The 21208-nt window shown below is 38.1% G+C and overlaps 1 protein-coding gene across 2 annotated transcripts in view; it reads left to right on the top strand.

Annotated features, from left to right (window-relative positions):
• PAG1 (phosphoprotein membrane anchor with glycosphingolipid microdomains 1) overlaps positions 1-21208 on the top strand; it is a 137528-nt gene that overhangs the window by 41887 nt on the left and 74433 nt on the right. The window contains exon 2 of one of the 2 annotated variants that reach the window (XM_025433456.3): positions 2510-2576. The exons of the other annotated variant lie outside the window; for it this stretch is intronic. The gene's annotated coding sequence lies outside the window, so the exon portion shown is untranslated. The remainder of the gene's footprint in view (positions 1-2509; positions 2577-21208) is intronic. 2 annotated transcript variants of the gene reach the window in all.

Genomic DNA, 21208 nt, shown 5'->3' with positions numbered 1-21208 from the left:
TCATGCTCTTTTCTGTACTCTATTCACAACCTATACATACTTCTATTATTCCCTGTATCTCTGTGTCCTATATATTGGGAACTTGGTCTCTTGAACTGGGCCTTACCATTTTGCTTTTGTATAGCACAGAGCTTTATTAATAAGGCTTATTAGACAGATGTAGCAGTGCCTCAAAATAGTTTTCCATGTTTGAGCAAATATGATTCAACATTTGTTTCTGATGCAGTTGATTAGAGCTTGAAATGGATCTTCTTGGTTTTATAAATGACAAGTTTTCAGGAAACCTACCAAAACCCATAATATTGCTGAACTGTAGTGCTCAGTGGTTCAGAGTGGGGGAATTTCCCAGCAAAAGGCAAAGAGGAAAGAATTTCCATTGCCTTCCTTTGTTGAAAGTGGACTGTTGGTAAATGTGATCTTTACCCTCTCTCTGGTTTCGATGTGTAATTCTCCTTGCCCTTTCCTGAACATTTCTCTTGGACCTTATATCCAGGAGGCTCTTAGACCATGTGAGTTTAGGCCCCAAGAGGTGCAGTAGGGGTTGAGGAGCGCTTGTCTTATTGGCCACTGGAGAGGCTTATATGCCAGGTCATGAAGGGACCACCGCCTTGTTTATTGTCAATTTTACTAAATTTTTTTTGGTCTTTCTAGCATTGCTTTGCTTTTCACTTTTTTTTTCCTAAGAAATGTCTCTTTCTTTTCTCTTTTAAACTTTACCAAAAAATAAATAAATAAATAAATAAAATAAACTTTACCAAAAAAAGAAAAAAAATGCATTGGTTTACATCAGTGGATGCTGTTTCTGAGAATATTCAGTCTCGTTACTGGGCCGTACTTTCATGACCACGGCTCTTTACTTCTACTTAGCATACTTTAAGTTGCCTTCCTTGATCCATAGTCAACAAAAAACAGAATTTTAGATTTGAGATTACATTCCTCATACTTGCATCACACTTCCTCTTAGAGGAAGTGATCTTTATAAGTAATACAGTTTTTATTTTAAGGTAAGAAGCAATGCCAACAAAAATATAGCACATTTTGGGGCACCTGGTTGGCTCAGTGGTTGAGCATCTGTCTTTGGCTCAGGTCGTAATCCCCAGGGTCCTGGGATGGAATCCTGCATCAGGCTCCCCGCAGGGAACCTGCTTCTCCCTCTGCCTATGTCTCCACATCTCTGTGTCTCTTATGGATAAATAAATAAAATCTTTTTAAAAAAATATAGCACATTTCAAGGTGAAAACAAAATAATATGGCTAAATATGTTGTAATAATTATCACACAGTCCTGTACAATTTTGTTCCAACTATCTTTGTTCTGATAAGGCTGTCATCTTCTTAGAACATGCAACCCTTTTTGTTTTAATCCATGATACCTTAAAGAACTCAAAAGGTCTGTGTGTGAGGTGTGCGGTACTAACCCACCGTTACTGTCAGTGTTTGTGTGAGAGAGGTAACATGAAGCAACGAGTCTAAAACAGCATGGGCATTTTGATAGGGATTGCATTAAATGTGTAAATTGCCCTGGGTAGCATTGACGTTTTCACAATATTAATCCTTCCAATCCATGAGCATGGAATATTTTTCCATCTCTTTGTGTCTTCCTCAATTTCTTTCGGAAGTGTTCTGTAGTTTTTAGGGTATAGATCCTTTACCTCTTTGGTTAGGTTTATTCCTAAGTATCTTATACTTTTGGGTGCAATTGTAAATGGGATTGACTCCTTAATTTCTCTTTCTTTAGTCTCATTGTTAGTGTATAGAAATGGTCTATGTATACAATGGAATATTCCTCAGCCATTAGAAACGACAAATACCCACCATTTGCTTTGACGTGGATGGAGCTGGAGGGTATTATGCTGAGTGAAATAAGTCAATCAGAGAAGGACAAACATTATATGGTCTCATTCATTTGGGGAATATAAAAAATAGTGAAAGGGAATAAAGGGGAAAGGAGAAAAAATGAGTGGGAAATATCAGAAAGGGAGACAGAACATGAAAGACTCCTAACTCTGGGAAACGAACTAGGGATGGTGGAAGAGGGGGTGGACGGGGGATGGGGGACTGGGCACTGAGGAGGGCACTTGATGGGATGAGAACTGGGTGTTATGCAATATGTTAGCAAATTGAACTCCAATAATAAATAAATAAATAAATAAATAAATAAATAAATAAATAAATAAATAAATAAAACAGCGTGGGCATAGTTATTCATCATTGGGAGCACATGTGATTAATGTCATTTTTACTTTTCTACATATATAAAAATTAGGATAAATATATGGGTCTGTGAATATTTTAAGAGCAAGTTTTATTTTTATTTTTTAAGAGCAAGTTTTAAACTTTGTTTTTAAACATTCTACTAAAGGTTAACTAAATAGTTATTTGTCAGTTGCTTTTCTTATTGCTCAAAACTTTAATAAGTAAATGAAAAGGTAATCATTTTACCCTTTGCTATTGTAATTTTCCTTCAGTTCAGAGTTTTGAAATTGTTTCTTCTTGTGTTTCCTTTCCAGAAAACACGAGGTCATTCTCTTATTTCAGCTGTTGGGTGTAACAGAGCTGGGAAAGAACAATTTCAAGGTATTCACGTATCTGATATATTCTACATTCTCGCTTATTCAAGCTTACATTTAGCTTAACTTCTTAGAAACATCAATAGATTGATTATTTGGGGACCTTGCATTGCAGGACTGCAGACACAGCTGTGAAGTTGAAAAGCCCCCAAGTGTATTAGCTTGTGCAGCTTCAAATTTAGCACCATGGGTTTCTGCCTAGAGGTTGTGAGACACCTATGGTTATGCTTTCCATAGTATGGTGTTTCCTTTTGGTGATGGACACTACCCTGGCTCTGCCTTCTAAGGCTAATGGGAGATTGGGCAAAAGGCCTGTCCTCTCTGTCTCTCTACTCACCTTTGAGATAGAGATAATCATTGGATAGGTAAGATTAATGAGATACTGTAGTGTTCGCCACTGTCACCACCACCACAAGTGAAATTATATGAGATTGTGTTTCCTGTTATTAGTGGTGTTAGGAATCTCATATGGTGTTAATCATAAAGTTGTATTAAATATCTTTAATGATCTTGGGTCACCTTCAAACAGAACCGAATCCAGAAAAAAAATCATCCAACCTAATGGAAGAATGAGTTAACACAAAGTCATCCTGTGTTTAATTTTGGCAATTAGCTTACTACTTGATTATCAATTTTTATGATGACTCCTGGACTTTGAAGTGCTGTATTCACCCATTTTAAAAGATTTACAAACCATGAACATGGTGACCTGACTGACCCTTATCCGTTATACATCATTATTCAATTCCTCTATGGGCTGGAAAGAAAGGCGTACATCTGGCTTGAATGTTTCCAATCTCTTTATAGAACGAATCTTGTAAAAAAGGCCACTGTCTTTTAATTAAATCTTTCTTTTAAGTTGCTGAGAATTTCTTTCTCTTTCAGAGTAACCCCTTCCTCTTAAGAGAACAGGGAGCAATTTCAGGGTCATTTTGGTTACCCTCTGAGGTCTTTCTAAATATAACTACAGATCCTGGAAAACAGCCTGCCTTTTGTGAGTTAACTTAGTTTAAAGAATCAGTGCATTAAGAGCTTTGATTATCCACACTCCAAAAATGCCTTCCTCTGATCTCCCAACATTGGACAAGAATCTCGATTTAAGGATTAGATATTTTCTCTGAGCCACTTCTATTTCCACTGGAGCTACTTGCCTTATTTTATGTGTGGGCCTGAAATGTAGAACATGTTCTAGTTAGGGGGAATTAAAATTTAACTCAAGAATCTATATATTCTAGAATAGGTCTCAGATGTTTCTGTAGTCGAATCAGTCTTAAGTTTTTGGAAAGCATTGTATTATGTGCTACTTTTTTTGTACGTGGCTGACTGCTTAAATTTAACTGAGCATTTTTTTTTTCTGCCAAATTTCCAGTGTGCTCTCTGCCAAATTCCTGACCCCAGTGTTTTGGTTATATTCACTTGCATATCCCAAGCAGCTCTCAAAATTAATATGGATTCAGTGAAATGTCTTCTATCCGCCCACCTCACTCACTTTCTGCTTACAACTGGTTCCTTCTTCTGGAATCAATATTTCAATTAAAGGCATCACTGTCGACCCCATAACTCAAGCCAGAAATCTCCGACCTGACATTGCTTCACCTTCTGCATCCAGTCCACAGTAGATTCTGGATTTAAGATAATATATGAAAATTCTAAGAACAGTGACTGGTGCTTGATGAGACCAAATATTAATGGCCAGCTGCTACAAATGTTCCTTGTAAATATCTTCTCAATCTTCTCCTCTGCCTCCTACCATCACTACATTAGCCCTGGCCTTCCTGACTCTGCATCAGCCTGTTGCTAGAGCTAACATAGCTCTTTTCCAATAGACTCTACCCATTCGAGATACCTTGCTTTCAAATTGATAACGTGATTTCCTGCTCTCAATGACTTCTGTGGGCCCTTTAACCTTGAGAATAGATCCAAACACTTTGGTGTGAACCTGCACAATTGACCCGGTGGCACCCTTCCAGTATCCTGTTTACCTTTCCCTGCTTTGACATCTCTGCTTCATTTAAACTGAATTTCTCAAGATATTCCAACACACAGTGTGCTTTTGGGCACACATGCCTTTGCACAGGCTGTTTTCACTTCTGAGAATGCCCTTGCCGCCTTGTCCTTGATAAATTCCGGTGAATCTTTCTAGATCCACCTCGGCTTCCATGTCCTCTGAGAAGCCCTCCCGATCCCCCGTTGTAACTGGGCTTCCATAGTTCTTAAGTTGTGTCTCTGATCATACTGTATTTAATTTTCCATTTATATGTCTGATCCTCCTTTAGACACTGAGCATTGAGCGTAAGATTTAACTGTAGGAAAAAAATAATGGTTGTGGAGAGTAGTCTCATGCTCTGCTTTTCTCTAAATATAAGCATTTTACCAACAATAATGTCTTGCTTTCTATTTTATTTTTCATATTCATGCACTAAAGAAGAGCCACTAAAACCAATTTATGGTCCTTTCCATCTTCCGCTGCTAACTAGTACTAACACAGTGGCTATATACTTCTGGAACTTTTAATTGTGTGTCATTTCCACCTTAGAGATAGTTTCAGCCAATATTTCCATCAACTTTGGTGATGACAGTAGTTGCTTGCACTGTGTTTGAATTTGAGATTCAAAATTTAAATTACTGCAACCTATTTTCAGTCTTCTAAATGTGCCATTGTGACTTGGAAGTGTGTTTTAAATTTCCAGAGTTGCTGTTTCCACTTATCAGAAAGACAAGCAATGAGCACAAACAGCATCAGTAACTATTTGGTGAGACATGAGCCCCTAATCCAAATCAACACATGAGTATGTTTCTTGAGAGACCACAGTTAACACAATTAGCAATAGGCTGCGTCTTTGAGCAGCTAGAGAAAGAGAGTGGGATTCATTTTTAATTCCAACCAATTGTGAGCAGGAAAGCAAAAGCCTCGGCTGTCTGGAGTGGCTTTGTAATCAGAGGTTACCACAGGCCTGTCAGGACTTTCAGCAACTGCCTCCACTGTGAAAATAGTTTTAGCTTGTCGGGTGAGTGCAAGGCTAGGAAATGGTGACTTTAGCCAGCTTTTATCCCTTGTTTGATCTTTGGCTCAGAGAGATGAGGTTAATTGCAGCATAAGCTGGTAGCTTTATTTTTTAAATGAATCCATTTTAATAGCAACCTGCTTGAGCCCTGAAAAATGTCCAAGAACAGTAAGAAAGAGCTGAATATAAGTATGTGTTACGTTGTGAATTTTGGATTTCTCTAGGCCAGTAGTCAACAAAATACTTGGCAATCACTCTAATCTTTTTTGTTTTTTTTTTCTGTCCTTAGCCACATTTGTTTTGTGTGTGTCTTCTGAGTTATAAAAGCATTATATTCACTACAGAAAATTGGAAAGTGTAAAACTCCCTAGGAAGGATAAAAGCCTCTACAGGAGGCTCTTACCCAAAGACAACCATTGTCAGCATCTTGGCTGATAATAGCTTTATAGAGTTTTCTCCAAGCAAACATAATATATACTTTTCAAATTCGTATGAAAAATTTTGCGTATGTCGAGAATTAATAATATAGTGAGTTCTCGTGTATATATTCACAATCCATATTTACAGATTATCAAGATTTAGATACCATTGGTCCATCCAGCTCTTTTTTCTCTTTCCCTACCTCTTCCCTTTTGGAAGTCTCTGCTAACTACTTTGTAAAGGAAAAAGGGAATCCTGATCTACTAAGAACTATGAAAGGCAAGCATTTGCCTGCCAATTTCACATACCCCCACTTACCTTTTATTACGGTGCAAAAAAAGTATGGTTTTACACTCAGTATTGCATTGTACTTTGAGGATAAGTAGCCTTAAAGCTCAAGTCTATCACATGCTAGATGGATATTGATTTTTTCCTCTTAAATCAATGTTTCCCTAGAGCATAGTTTTATTTATTCATAAAGCTAAGATGATGTCTGACAGGAGTTATAGCAGTGTAAATCTGTGGTGCAGGCACAATACGAAGAGCTTTTGTAAGACTCAAAAATCAATGATGCTAGAGGGTTACTTCATAAGCCTGAAAAAGTACATTTGCTGTGCTTCCAAGTATGAGAGGAAAATCTTAGCATATGGTTAACTTCCTGTCCTCTGTTTTTCGGTGCCACTTTTCAAATGAACCTAAATGAAGTGTAACTAAAATTGGAACATCAGACTGGATGGAATCAAAGCTTCAGCGACAACCCCTTGTCGACACCAAATCTGTCGGTTCACTCTTGAAAGATGTGCTGCCCTTGTTGATCTCAGCCCTATAATGTTGCCTCACAGTGCAGGGATCCCAGAGTGTGGATTTTTCTACCCAAGGGACACATAACACAAGTACATTCACTTTTGGGGTTGTTTCCTTCGCTCTCTACGTAGCTAGACTGTGTAAGTCATGAGTAATTCTAGAGTATTCACTTTGTTGATATGTGGGCATGGGTATTTTTATTTTCTTCTAAATTTTTTTAACATTAGCTGACTTTGAAGTGATTAAAAATGTATCCAATGGCTAGCATGTCACCATCTGGAATTTTATTTTATTTTATTTTTTATTTTATTTTACCTTTTAAAAATTTTTATTGATTTATTTGAGAGGGAGGCACGTGTGTGTGTGCATTGAGTGGGGGGAGGGGCAAAGGGAGAGGGAGAGAGGGCATCTCAAGCAGACTCCCTACTGAGTGCCAAGCCCAACATGGGGCTCCATCTCATGATCCATGAGATCATGACCTGAGCCAAAATCACAAGTCAGATGCCTAACCGATGAGCTACCCAGGTGCCCCTGGAATTTTAAATATCAATTTTCTCTTAGCTATCTGATCTTAGTATGGTAGAACTGGCTAGGGAGTCAGATGACCTAGACTCTAGTTTCATTATTTACTCCTAGCAGCTGGGTGACCCAAGGTGAGTTCCTAAAGGACTAAAGTTTTTGTTTATAGTGTCATTTTGTTTGTTCATTTAAATAAAGGTGAGGATTTGTGAAATTAGCAAACATTCACTTGACTTCCATCATCTTCCGTATATCAAGACTCTTTTTTTTCTTTTAAAAGTAACTAGTTGATATTTTTAGAAAGGAAGGAAAGAAGAAACAAAAGAAAAAATGGATATTTGAAATGAGGACTCTTTCTTCATAAAAAATAAAGCTTTTTCCAGTTTCAATGGTCCACAATTTTCTGTGAAAAGATTTCTGATGATTAGTTCAACTACCAGTCAGAAGCCACAATTTCCTTAGAAACCTCAGAACCATTGAGGACACAGACTTTAGAAGCTGGGACCTTCAGCACCTGCTATGGAGAGCACCTGGGTGTTCTAGCCAGGTCTGTAGCTCCCAGGGGACCCCAGTCCACCTCTAGAGCTTTGGGAGAAGTCTCTAAGATCCTCTCTCTTTGGACTCACCTGTTCCCTCTCTCCTAGTAGCAGCAGTGAGAGCCTCTTCAGAGGAAGGTTCTAGGAACTATAGAAGTGAAAGGATGTAAAACTGTTCATGATGGTTACTACTCACTGCTGGTGGCACTTGTTTTCCTTTGTCTCACAGCGCTAGGCTTTGACACAACGTGGTGGCATGTCAGTGCTACAGGGCTTCTCCCATTAAGCTCCAAGAACATAGCTGTTCATCTCATGAGCAGATAGCTTACTTTGCAAAAGTGAGAAGATCCTAAGAGCTACTTTTTTGAAACGCCCAGGTTAAGATCTTATCTTCAGCAGAAACCCTGATTGCCTGGTGTGAAAGGCACACGACAGAGCCTGTTTGAAGATGAGGGCGTTGGCTGTTTGGACTCTAACCATTGTATTGAGGTTATTTGTTATGTTTTCTAAACAGCTTTCATGGAGTCCTCCAAAGTCTTCTCCACTTTCTTCCTTCAGTATGCTCAGCTTCATATTCTTTGATCCTACCCTATTGCCCTATCTTTTTAAAAATTAATTTTGCACTCTTCTAGGAAGCTGATTAAGAAAGTCACTCTCCCTTGCCCTTTGGTTCAGAGGCTCTGTGGGCTCACCAGATCAATACTGGTCATCAGCGGAAGAATAGGTGTCCCAGCTAGCTGGCCCTACACCCAAGTTATTAACACATGATTTTGAGTGGTGGACCTCTGGGAACAGCCACAGTTTTTAGTGATTTTGATATGTTGCTCGGTCATACCAGGACCCGCCCTTCTTCACATGTGCCTCGCGCATCTCTGCAGACACCAGGCAAGTCATGCTGATAGTCCGTCTCTGGGGGTTTTAACTATGAAGAATCAGAAAATGGGGGGAAGGACAAGAAATTAAAACTCTTTCCTACAGCTTCATATAGGGAAATGACCACAAGGTTGAGAATCTGTGAAACTGATTATTTTCTAGTGGAACAGCCAGAAAATATAGAAACTCAAGAGTGGTAAACCAGGGTTTGCTGTTTCATTTGCACAGTCCTTTGCCATTGCCCCGTAAATGACCCATAGCAAGAAGGCAGGCTGCCAGGACATTAATGTTTAAAATTTGTTTTCCCACATTTCAATGTGTATAGTCTGTAAAATGTGTATGCACAATTTCAAGTATTTATTAGGCAATTATTAAGCCAAACAGGTTATGTTTGCAGAAGACAAGGGAAGTTTGATTTTTTTGTTGAGTGTGTTCTTGAGCCTCTGCTAAAGAAAGATCTCCTGTTTACTTTAACTGGAGACATTTGCCTCTCAAGTGTATGAGTGTGGTATAGGCTGCAAATAGCAACTCAGAACTGAAGCCAACTGGTGGTGCCAGGGATGGGTATGGGCGCTGTTACAGATAACTGAGGCAGTGTTTGTTGAATTGTCATGAGTGACAGGACCAAATTATTGTAGACTTGATCATAAGACAAGTTGCTTTGTCTTATAATCTTTTTATATAATCTGACCAATATTCTAATATTTAAAAATTATGTATGCCTCAAACACACAAAAAATGGTGAAAACTGCACAATTATGAGACTAAATCACATCTCTCCAATTTTCCCATCAAAGATAGTTGAAAGCATAGAGGATGGTTCCTTCTTGTCATGCAGATCTCAGCTTATGTGTTACCTCCTCAAAAAGGACTTCCCCAAGCAGCCATGGTTCAGGAATCCCTCAAGACACTCTCACTTCTTTTTCCTTGACCTTTTTAATTTACTTTCCCCATCTCATACTTTAGCATTAGTCTTTTGTCAGGCTTTACCTACAGGGAAGTAAGCTGAGACTTCATCTGTGTTTTTCATCTTGTGTCCATCCAGTGCCCAGAGTAGTGGCTGGCATCTTAGGAGCACCTGAATGTTCTAGATCTGCTTTCTTCTCTGGATCTTCCCCTCTGGCTCATCGTTCTTTGTTTTTGTTTTTAAGGTTTTATTTATTTGAGAGAAAGAGAGTGGGGGGTGGGGAGTGTTGGGAAAGAGGCAGTCTCCCCTGCTGAGCAGGGAGTCAGTCCTAGGTGAGAGGGCTGGATCCCAGAACCCTGGGATCATGACCTGAGCTGAAGGTAAACCCTTAACTGACTGAGCCACCCAGGCACCTCCCCCCACCCCACCCTGCTTCTGTTTGAGACCATTTCATCATCACTGCCTGGAAGCAGGCCTTACTGTCACCTTCCCTTGCTGTAGAATCCATGGTGCTTTAAACTCTGTATTTCTGTAATTAGCTAGTGTTTACCTCTTGGTTGGAGCGTCTGATTGGCACATTGATAACACGTCTACTGTGTGTTAACATGATAGGCATTTGAGGCGAGTGAGTCAAGTTTTCCAACCATAAGATATAGCTGACAAAAGATTTTGAGAGAGCAACACATACACATTTAAGAATTACCTGTACACTGACATTAATACTAAGGGTCAGTTGGATAGGTTGTTCTGCTTTGATGGTAGACTCAAGCAATGGCTTGTTGTAGCTTCCTTTTTTGGTAGTGTTATTTAATTTACTCCTGTGATTAACTTTCTGAAGGAGAGCTTTCTTTTTTGGAAATGTTCTACCTCTTAACCCCAAGCTCCAGCTCAGAAGCCAGAGTCTGATCTTCTTTTGTCTGGGAATATCAATTTTCTACTAATGGCTGTATTTTACATGATAACAAATCCAGTCTCTTCTACAAGTCTGCTTCATTTATGCAAAATAGATATAAATTGGAACATGTATGAATCAAAGTATTCTTTCAGGCAGAGAAGCTGCTGTAGAGCAGCTGTAGAGCATGCATATAATTCTGTGGGCCCTCATGTCAGGTTAACCAAGGAAATGTTCGTTCTCTGGTCATCAAAGATAATGTTTATTGGACATTAACATTTCTCTCTTTTGGGTAGAGAGAAAACAGCTTTTTTTTTAAGATTTTATTTTTTTTATTCATGAGAGACACACAGAGAGAGGCAGAGACAAAGGCAGAGAGAAAAGCAGGCTCCCCACAGGGAGCCCAGTGTGGGACTTGATCCCAGGACCCCCGGGATCACAACCTGAGCTGAAGGCAGACACTCAACCACTGAGCCACCCAGGCACCTCCCAGAAAACAGGTTTTGAAATTCAGGGCCTTTGCTACTTCCTGTCTTAGAAAGGTCAACTTGTTTTGGACCATCTTTTATACTTTGAAGGAATAACCTTTGTACAGTAGTGGCCTGAAAGCATTAGCGACACTCCTGCTCACTGATTTTCAATAATATGGAGAAGTTTTTCCAAATTGAACTTAGCTATTAACAGAGAAAAGGAAGAAAATTAAATTAGCAAGGAGGTGTATCAAAAGCCTTTTGTAAATGCTTTAGAGTCTCTCAAAAATCTAATCCTTGAGAGAAATTTATTTTGTTCTGAAAAGAATAGGTTACTTTCCCAAGAGATCCCAAAATGCCTTTCATTTATAAGAGATGGATTATAGCCTGTGAATGGAACAGCAGGATTTTTAGTTCTTTAATTTTGCCATCAACTTGCTGTAATTCACCAAAAAAAAAAAACAAAAAAAAACAACCCTGTAAGAAAAACATTCTGGTACTACTATGTTCTTTAACCTATTGCATAGATTTAACTCTACAGATAAAAGATAAGATATACTAATTAATAGTCTAGCATCTCACCGGTGCTCAGCTCTTGGGATAATTATTGATTTCTGAGCTGCCAATGCTTTTCAGTAACCCAATGCTTATCGTTCTTATATTCTCAGACCCACCTGCAGTTAGACTAGAAATTCCTTTTTTGACCTTTTAGAACTTGCCATAAAATATCTTCAGTGAGAAGTAATCATTGGTATGTTTCTATCAAATAAGCCATGGAGAGATAGGTCCATTTCTCAGCTTTAGCTGTTGCTTCACAAATAAGAATTTAGGAGTGCTGAGAAGTCCAAATATTGTAAAATTTGTACTTCTATTATTTGAATACACTGATGAGAACATGACTATTTGATTCACGGAGTTGTCACTTTAAAAGTATTCATCAATGTTTTAAAATTAAATCTTTGCTCTTTATGCAGGGCATTATTGGCTGGGGCATGAGGAGTTAAAACTCTAACATTAGATTACCATTTTTTTTTGGTTCATCCAAAGAACATATTTAGATAACAAATGCATTTCTATCCTCATCAGTATTACTTGAGTATTATTTTTAAAGCTTGTGATATTATTAACTCTGCATTCTCTTTTATGAATTTAAAATTATGCCATAATAACTGATGAAGAGCACAGTAAAAATAAATAAACTTTGAAATGCAAAAAGATTAGTGGGGATAATAAATATCCACTCAGAGTTTTAGCAGTTTTGATCTTGGCATTCGTTTTATCCAGTAAATATTATCATAGTACTTTAATTTCAGTTTCTCTATCTGAAAAATTATGCAGGAGCAGTCTTTGTTTTCAGGAACTAAAGCGATGTTTACAGCATTTGAGTCAAAAGCAGAGGTCATAAATTAATTCTAATCCTCTGAGCAAAGACATTAGCCTTGTGTAACATTAGGATTTGGGCTTGTTCACATAAAATAATCCCAAGAATAATAGTTCCCCGTGCTCAATGGTGATCATAAAGATTAATATTTTTCTTTGGTTAATGATTATGAAATACATTAATAAGCTTCTCCAAACACTTCCTGAAATTTTAATTATCTGTAGACTTTCAAAGCTATATTTTGATCAGACATGTAAAGAAGCGATGGAGCTCAATTAGTGTCAAATTAAGGATGATTTTACATTCTGATTTAGAGAAAAATGCCACCCACCATCAGACTTCAAAATAGCTGAAATACTTAGAGAAAAAAAGTAAGTGGTTGAGGACCTTAGGCTACCTTATTGTCTCCATGCCCTGTGAGTCGGGCAGTGCCATGCAGAGAAAGTGGCTGCTGGGGCTGTCACTGTCCTCTCTGCCCATGGCAGTGCCCCCAGGACCTCTCATGAAGCCGCAGGGTGGCACATGGAGTCTCCTTATAAGGCCTCATATAAATTCACTTTCAAGTCTTTAGTGAATAGGTTTTAGCAGGTCGATAGCCCCTTCCTGTGATCTTTTTCTAAGAACTGGGCAGTTGGGGCAGAGTAAAGAGAGAGCGTGGCTTCTGTTACGTGTGGTGCCCATGGAGATTGTGTAGCCTTACATGAGCCCCTTAACTCTTCATACTTAAAATGGGAATATGAATCTCTACTTTATGAAAGTTGTAAAGGATAGGAATGATGTTTGCAGAGCACCTGGTGAGTGATAGATGCTTAGGAAATTGTGGTGCAGTGGTTGTTGATATAATAATAATAATAATAATAATAATAATAATAATAATAATAACAACAACAACAGAAAAAACAACCACAGCCATGTTTGAGGCATTACACTTGTTAATTATATAACATTTCTGTTCAGATTTCTGATGTTGGCCTTGTCATTCACACATGCTCTAGTTAGCCAAAGGAAGGACAAGTAATCTCAGTCTTTATAAATAAATGGATCTTCTCTGATGCTATATTTTCTATCCTATGAGATCATGACTTCATGTCATTGAGAAAAATATGTGAAAGTCATGCAGATATTCATAACAGTATGTTCTTAAAAAAATGAAGATGTGGAAACTACTTGCCTCAACAATGAGGATGTGACAAGAATATTAAAAATAATATTTTATAATTTTAAAAATGGCATATGCACACTGTTTTGAAACATGGAAGTGCATACCTGATATAATACCTGAAAATAGTGTTTCTTTGCTGATGGCAACCTTGTAAATATTTCTACAAAATAAAGACCAAAGGAGGGATGACGCCTGGGTGGCTCAGTGGTTGAGCATCTGCCTTCGGCTCAGGTCATGATCCCGGGGTTCTGGGATCAAGTCCTCTATCAAGCTCCCAATAGGGAGCCTGCTTCTCCCTCTGCCTCTCTCTCTCTCTCATGAATAAATAGATAAAAATCTTAAAAAAAAAAAAAAGGCCAAAGGAAACTTCTGAATATAATAAGTAGGGTTTTAATGTTCACTAGTTTATTTATTTTACACAAAGTTGCGTAACTTTATAAAAATTATAAGCTGTCTTAAGAATGTAATAACCTTCATTTACTCATTCTAATGAGAACGTGCATTCCGTGCCCTAATGACAGGTTTGAAGATGAACTCTTGGAATGAAATTATTTTGTAAATTAGTCCTCTTTTTCTGGGCTGCCAAAATCTTGTACATGTATGATAAGCCAAAGAAGGTGGTAAGCTTGAACAGAAAGATTTAGATTTTTAATTAATCCAACCCAGAGAAATGCATAAATAGATGTATCATTCTGTAGCAATTTATGTGACAATTTGGGACCTGATGGTTTAAAAAAGCTTAAGTAGTCTTTAAAGGGCAGCTGACAATGATTTATATAAATTAGGACTTCTCCGTGTTCTCATTTTTTCTTTCTTCTTATCACATGTAAAAGGGACGCTAGTGCAGCAGTGCTCATTTTACAGAAGAGAGCCATGCCCTCAGGCACTGTGCATGATGCTTAACTTGGGCTTGTGATAATGTTGGCATCACAATTATCTACCCAGCACTCAAACCCTATCAGAGACAACTTACAGATTGACAGGGAAGTATACTCTACCTAAGATATAATGCTGCATTTATTAAAAGAGTTCTTTAAAACATAGATGGACTTTAGACAAGGAAAGTATAAGGCAAATAGGAAGTTAACGGTCCTCTAGAGGAAGAAGGTGGTGGAAGGGGATGGGGATGGACAAGTAAAACACACTTTGGCATACCTCTCTGCTTGTTCAATTCCAGAAGATTGATAACCCCTGGAGGTGTGAGGTGGGGGTTTGTGTTTCATTTGTAATGAGCACATGCTCTACTGTCTACTGCCAGCTTATCAGCAAGAGTGAGGCTTCAATTGCGGGGTCACCTCACCCGCTGATTGACTCATGCACCTACTTTTCTTTTTTGTTGCTTCATTGGGTTTCTCAGCATCACAATTGCTTCTCTTTATTCCTGCCTCAAAGGAAACCTGCCTGAAATCCAAATGTATTTACTACTCATTGATTAACTTATAGGCAAAGAGATAGATAAAAAGCAATGGGAGTGCTGTTCCTTTTCATTTCAGGACTAAACATGGGTCTTCTCTCTCCTATTTTGACATTTTAAGACAACTGCACTTATGAAGAGGCAGCCTTCCATTAAAATTACGGCTTGAGAGCTACAGAGTGGGGCTGATACCTGTCTGTGATTTTTGATATGTAAAACCCCAGAACAGAGCTTCAGAAAGGGTCTTCTCTAGCAACATTCTCATCACAGTGCCTATGACTATGTAAATCTAAGTTTGTTTCATTAGAGTCATTTTGACATTTTGGTACATGAATGAGGTAGACTAATTTATGTGATCAGATTCTCATTCATTTGATAGAAGATTAAGTGATCCATTTAAAAATGCCAAAGGATATTTTTAATTTGGAGTCTCAATTTTAATTGAAACACTATCATTTGAATTTGAGCATTGAGAAGTAACAATGAAACATGTTTTTAATTTCTAAAGTAAATGATTAAGCTGTATTAATTTTAAAGCAGTCTTCCCTAGCTTTGCTTTTATAGGAAAAATATTTGCAAACTTATTTTTGTTTTTTTCTGTATATAAAATTAAAGGAGTACATTGAACATGCCATTTGCATGTTGATGACTGGTCCTCTGTCAAATAGGATGACCGGGGAGAGACCAGGAACCATCTTTAGTTCAGCCTTAGTCTGAGGTTTATTACACAGTAGGTGCTTGGTAACTATTGAATCTCCAAATGGAAGTCAGCAATATGTAATGGAGCATTAGCCCTGCCAGTCCTTAGAAGTATCACTGAACCTCTGTGAGCCTCAGTTTCCCCATTTATAAAGTGGATATGATGATATTTACCCTCTTGTTTTAAGGGGATACTGTGAAAGTCGAAGGAAAAAATGTGTGAAACATTTTTGAAAACTGGAGAAGAGGGCTTTCTATAAGTATTCATTACCAGCATTATTGCGTTTCAGGACTGCTTGTTAGTACCATATGTTTGTTCTAGCATTCAGTTAGCATTCCATAAAGGCATATTTCAGTTAAAAAAAAAAAAAGATTGTGTGCTAGAAGTAAAATTGAAGAGAAATTAGTAACGTATCACGTTAATTGACCTCTGGAGTTTTATTGAAATACTGTGTTTATCTTGACATAATTATAATCTTGTGTATTTAATTTACTTTTGTTTTTTCATGGAGGAACACTCAAAAACACATTTAGACAACCAAGTCATTATTTCCCAACAACACTGCACATTAGTAGCTTTTTATGTGTATGGGAGGCTTTTTATGTAAGAGTGAGCAATGGATAATGTAATGTATAACACGAAAATATAAGGCATAGGTACATGAAAATTTGTCTTATGATTGCCATTACTGCTTTGGAAATTAGACTTTGATATATATTACATAAAATTCACTGTTAGATTGTTGTAAACTCAAAGACAGGGTTTTGTTGAAATGATTCTGATGGACTTTAATGAAAGAAATGAGTATATGCCTTAGCTTTTATTCTCTCTTCTTGCTCAGTGTACAGTTAAATTTACTCTGCAGGATCGCAGTATTTATCATATTTTATACTCTGTCTATATTAAATTTATGCTAATACTTCTAAGTGATCCAAAAATACATTAATAAAGTCATAACCAGTAGCTGGACACACAAATATTACAGTCCTAAGTTTTGTTTTCAATCGTCTGTATGTCCTTAATTGGATAGTATAGTCATGGCTTAAACCCATATGAGCATATTTTTATTATATATTGGGCATTGTGGTGAAGCCCTAGAGACAAAGATTTATGAGACACAACCCAAAATTATATCCTGGCAGGGATAGGGGACACAATCTCATATCAATTTTTTAAGCTATTTAATCAATACATATACTTATGTATATTAATGTATACATGTACAGATGATGCCAGAGTCTTTGTTATAAACCATAATAGTGACACTTCTCAGACACTCCCAAGTTCTGAAAAAAAATTAAGAGATAGGACAAAATAATTGGCAGGGCAAATATCACCTTTATTACTAGTAAAGGTCAGGTTGGAGTGCGGGGTTTATCTGTTGTGCTGATGCCAAACTCCGGAAGTGAGTACAGGCCACAGTGGCAGAGACAAGCCTCTCTGTGGGCCCAAAAGGAGCAACTCAAACTATTGGCATGAAGATCAGAGGAAAACACATCTTCCCAGAAGATAGCCCCACTCGCTAGAGGAAGAAGGGAGTTGCTGAGCCTGGGATACCTCGTTCATGCTTCCTGCAGTCACCCATTAAAGAAGTCACCCTCTCTCTCCTTCAAGGGAGTAAGTGAAGGGGTAGAAAGAAAGATCCAGGAAAAGACCCAAGAGTGTATCTGCTTGAACTGTGTAGAGAAAGGATTCACTCCCAATATGAGATAGGTAGGTTAATACTTGATGCCAGATGAACTGAGCAGAATCTAAGGACAGAAGGAAGAGTATATCTCTCAAAGAAGAACCTTCAAGATTTGGAGCTAAGTGGTCCAGGAAGAAGGAGTTAGAATATTCTGGTGTGGCAGAGGCAGGAGAAGGTGAGTTTGTTTGGAAAGGAGGTGAAAGAGGCTTGGGAAGTCCCTACAAAGAAACTGAGGAGCCTTTAGAAGTGGCACACTTGACTCTTGCTTTGCGAATGTGTGTGAGAGGTGTTATTTTTTTTTTTCTTGATTGCATCCTAGCACATTGAACCCTGAGAATGTTTTTTCCTATTTTTGCATGGTTGTCTCCATAACTTAACTTAGCTAATTACATGTAAGTACATGCTTTCCAAATATGTACTGAACTTGGTGACTAATCATGAGATATCAGTAGCAAAGAGTCATTTTTGGAGTATATGACCTATATAAGGATGTGTTGCAGGGCAAAATTATTCCCTCCCTTTCCATGATTAACATTTTTGTGCTTACATTAAAAGCTGCCTCTAAAATAGATAAAGTTCTGAGTAAGTTTTCAAAGCTGAACTTGTAGTATGTGTCAATCTGGGTAGATCCAGTGGAATCCTGCTCATTGAGCCATGCTCAAATACGTTCATGAGCCAACAACCTATTGATTTTGGAGGTTTTTCATAGTGTACATGTCTCCAAAATAAAGTTCTTAGACATGGGGCTTCAAAGAATGGTAACAATTATGGAATCAATTATTACAGAGATTTTGTTACTTCATATAGTAAATCAGGTTTGCTCCAAAACAGTGTTACTAAAAAGGAAAAAAAAATCTCTTTAGTATAATGAGATTCTTAGTTGACTCTGTATCCTGTACCCTGTGAGCAGTTGCTGACTCTTGACAGAATGGTCTGGGTGTGGAATGGTAGGATCAGAGAACACCCATTAGCTACCTTCTCTGTCTTCAGGGAGTTTGAAGTTTCACAGAGGAAATGTGACAGGCATTTACCTTATAGGTGGTAAATAGAAACAGTATATGAATCAGCACCAGGATGTCTGTTTTTTGTCATTCTTTGCTTTGTTTATTCTGAAAACATATTGAACAGTTTCACAGGTGTTAAAGATAACTGTGTCTTTTGCTTGACACCGTGACAAATGCTACTGTCTTGACTTACCCAGATGTAATTGGATTCACCATATAACTGATGTCCCCTCCACTATCTAAAATTTGGTAGATTTTAGTAATTCCCTTCTTGGCTATCATTTGTCATTTTATCTTTGTTCTCTCCTTGCTCTTGTATTTCTTGAATTAAACACATCTCTAATATGGCACAGAGAGAAAGAAGTGAGAATTGCATACTTTAAGACAAAGGAAAAGTTTTGAGGCCTAAGTAAGTTGCTACATCTTGGCAATAGGATGGTCCAAGTACATGGGTCTGATGTAAAATGTCCTGGTGGCTGTCATATTTTCTTTAGGATGCTGCAAACATTACAGGATATGGTTTTTGTTTGTTTTCTTTATCATTAATGCAGAGGGTTTATTTTCTTTTATCTCTGCAGATGTTTGGCAAAAAAAAAAAAAACGAGTTGACTTGTTTTAACGGTGATTCTTGTAGACTGGATTGAATTAATTATATCCTGCTTTTCTTTTTTTTAAAGCAGCTTTATTGAGTTATAACTCACATGTCATACAATTCACTCATTTAAACTCTACAGTTCAGTGGCTTTCGGTATATTCAGAGTTTTGCAACTATTATCGTAATCCACTTGAGAGAATTCTTATAACTCTGAAAGGAAACCCCTCATTCCTTAGCTGTCATACAATTTCCCCATCTTCTGCACTCCCCCTGGCCCCAGGCAACCACTGATCTACTTTCTGTCTCTAATGAACCACGCTAATGAAGGAAGCAGTCAGCTAAAGTTTCTCAGTGTGACTGATTAGAACAATGAATCTCATCAAAAATAATAACAAGCTAGAAAGCAGTTACATATTCAATATGTAGAAAAGGAATCCTCGGCCGTTACCAGTTGTGTGCATCAACCATTTGCAGGATAAAGTCTATGAAACATTGCTTAGAGTTCATGGCACTGTGCATTGTTTACCCAGAAAAATCCCATTTTGGACATTCTCTCTGTAGGGACTTTGCTAAGATAATGGGTTTACCCTCAGTGAGCTGATAGCATGGAAGAGGGGGATAGATGTGTATAAACAAATAGGTACAAAATGATATCAAAGTCTACAGCACAGAGGGTACTCAAGGGACAATCCTATATGTCCGAGGAGCCTGGCAGGGAAATGTCTAAAACAGCTCCTGAAGGAGGTGGCCCTGGGAGATCAGCGAAGGCATGTCTGCAGTTCATGCGGGCATGGGGAAGGGTGTTTGGGTGGAAGGACCAGTGTGCTCAGAAGCAAGGAGGAGGAAGCATCCTGGCGCCTTTGGTCATGAGCACATAGGGTAGTAGGATGTTGTTCACATGAAAGTTTGAGAGGAAGATACTATGGGCAGTGAGCCACTGCATGAAAGGTGCTGTGTGACAGCGTCAGAGGTTGGGCTTTACCTGTGGTATTAGTTTCCTGTAGCTGCTGTAACAAAGTGCTACAATCTGGGTGGCTAAGAATAATAAAAATCTATTTTCTAACATTTCTGGAGGCTAGAATTCCAAACCAGGGTGTCGGCAGGTTCACACTCCCTCTGAAACCTGTACGAGAAACCGGTTATAGTAGTTCTTGGTAACCCCAGACATTCTTTGGCTTGGGTCAGCATGATTCACTCTCTGCCTGTGTCTTCACATGATGTATTTCCTGTGCTTCTCCATGCCGTCTTCTCCCATGCATGTCTGACTCCAGGTCCAAATTTCTCATCTTTATAAGGACACTAGCCATTTTGGAATAGGCCCACCTTCATGAATGACCTCATTTTAACTTGATTACCTCTATAAAAGCCCTATTTCCAAATGAGGTCACATTCTGAGAGACTGGAGGCTAGGACATCAGCATACATTCTTTAAGAGAGAAAATGCAACCTGTAGCACCCACCAAGCATTAGGGTGTTACTGAAGGAATTTAAACAAAGGAGTTGAGTGATTGTATTACATTTTAGTAAGTCACTTGGTCGGCTGTGGAAGGTGAATACAGAGGAGTCAAGAAAAGTTAGGCCTTGTCCAGGCAAGAAGTCTCATGGATCTTGTATGCCTGACCAAGTAAATGATTGGTGTGTTACTTTATTCTTCACTCATAAAATTAAAAAAAATAAATAAATAAAGAGAGGGATCCACAAATCCACAGCAGCACTGGAAAGCCAGGCCAGACATACCATCAGCAGATAGAGATACTCAAGAATCTCAGAAGGTATTAAGAGAAATTAATCTAATTGGCAGTGAAACCCAACAGAAAAGAGAAATCCATTCTCTTTCACAGCTGCATAGGCAATATATTAATATGACGTTGGCTTTAGGTCAGTGAGGAGAGGGAGAATGAAATGAAAAATGCACATGCCCTTTGACCCTCCCAATCCCGTGTCTGGGAATCTATCCTATCAGTATCCTCACTCATAACCAGAGAGACATATGCAAGAGCAATCATATGAGAGGTTTTTTTTTTATTGTGAATTATTTTATTTTTTTTTTTACCTTTCACTTTCTTTTTATACATTTATTTTTTATTGGTGTTCAATTTGCCAACATATAGAATAACACCCAGTGCTCATCCTATCAAGTGCCCCCCTGACGTGGATGGAACTGGAAGCTATTATGCTGAGTGAAATAAGTCAATCGGAGAAGTATGAGAGTGTTTCTAATTGAGAAATACCAAAAGTATCTAAATATCCATTGGCCCAAATATAGTATC

The sequence above is a fragment of the Canis lupus genome, chromosome 29 (genome assembly GCF_003254725.2).
Source record: "Canis lupus dingo isolate Sandy chromosome 29, ASM325472v2, whole genome shotgun sequence".
In the NCBI taxonomy this organism is placed as follows: Eukaryota; Metazoa; Chordata; class Mammalia; order Carnivora; family Canidae; genus Canis; species Canis lupus.
Note: the sequence above shows the minus strand (reverse complement) of the source record. Positions and strands in the feature narration are given on the sequence as shown.